The following is a 1388-nucleotide window of genomic DNA, read 5'->3' on the forward strand; positions in this document are numbered from 1 at the left end:
TCTTCCCCATGACAAGAGGGACAGTCCTTGCCCTTCTCCTAAGCAGGCATAATGGAGTGGCTGCCCTCCTTCTCAGTGGGTAGCCCTTTCCTAAGAGCCCCTGGGAGCCCAGGGAAATGTGAGTTGTGTGACTGGGGAGCTGCAATGTCATGGGAGAAAAGCCTGCCATGCCCCCAGCAGGCCTGGGAAGTGCCAGCTGCCTCCACCACTCAGGAAGGTGGAACTCCTCACAAAGCCCAGAGGAATCATTTAGAAGGTGAAACGCTGCAGCTCGGGTCCTGCTTTGGCTCTTCCACCACGGCCCCACGTGTGGGTTCACTGCACAAAGAGGTCTGAAGAGTACTGGGGTTTATCAGGCATCCCTGCAAACCTGAGCAGCCTCTCTGCTGTAGCATGGTTTCCACCTCTCTCCTTGCCTCCCCAGCTTCTTGCACCCCTTGTTCTGTTGGGTCTTTGCTCCCGGTTTCTGGAGCCAGAGCTCCAGGGCAACAAGCAAGTTTGGATCTGCAGCACCAGGGTGTAGCCTCCGACACACCCCCCAGTAATCTGGTCTTACCTGCTGTCGACTCAGAGAGCGGTGAGGAAGCGCCAGGGGTTGCACTGCTCTTCCCAGCCAGCTGAGCCTCCAGGAGACAGCCAGGGGCAGGAGTACGAGCCCACCTGAACAGAGAGAGACAGAGCTCATGGACTGAGGCACTGAGGTGAGTGAGGCCGTGTGAGGGATGCTACGGGGCAGTGGGAGTTCAGGGAGGGGGAGGGAGGGCTGCAGAGGAGGGCAAAGTTTCCACAGATGATGTCAGAGACTTCTTTTGTACAGGGAGAACACCCTGCTCCCACCCCACCCCGGGTTTATCTGCAAACCTTTATCAGTACCAGAGGAATGACACCAACTGAAGAGGCACAAAAAGCTGTGAGAACAAAGATCACAACTAGAAGTGAGAAATGGGATCTGGTTAAAAAAGAGAGGCACTAAGAAGGAGCAGGGTGAGATCAGTGTTTCGGGTGCTATTTTACCCTCCAAGGATGTGCAAGCAGCAGGAACACACGTCCCCTGGCATGTCACTCCCTGCATGAGTGATGGCAGAGCAGGGCAGGCAGGGAGTGACAAAGTCAAACACCAGCAGCAGCAGCCAGCAGGCAGAGGAGCCAGGCGAGGGCTGCAGAGAAAGAGGGAGTCACAGGCAGGGCTCCTTTTTCTCAGGGCAGCTGCTCCTGGGCAAGGACAACGGTAGGGTTAGGAGTGTCCCCATGGCCTGTGTCTTTCTGGTGTGCTGGGGCTGACAAAGGAGAAACAGGACTTGAAGCAACAAAACCCCAGGTGGGCTCTGCAGAGGGGCAGATCCTTTCCCAACTCCACTTGCCAGTGCTAGGTCACACACGTCCTGCTG

Source organism: Merops nubicus, unplaced genomic scaffold, assembly GCF_000691845.1.
Source record: "Merops nubicus isolate BGI_N331 unplaced genomic scaffold, ASM69184v1 scaffold19597, whole genome shotgun sequence".
In the NCBI taxonomy this organism is placed as follows: domain Eukaryota; kingdom Metazoa; phylum Chordata; class Aves; order Coraciiformes; family Meropidae; genus Merops; species Merops nubicus.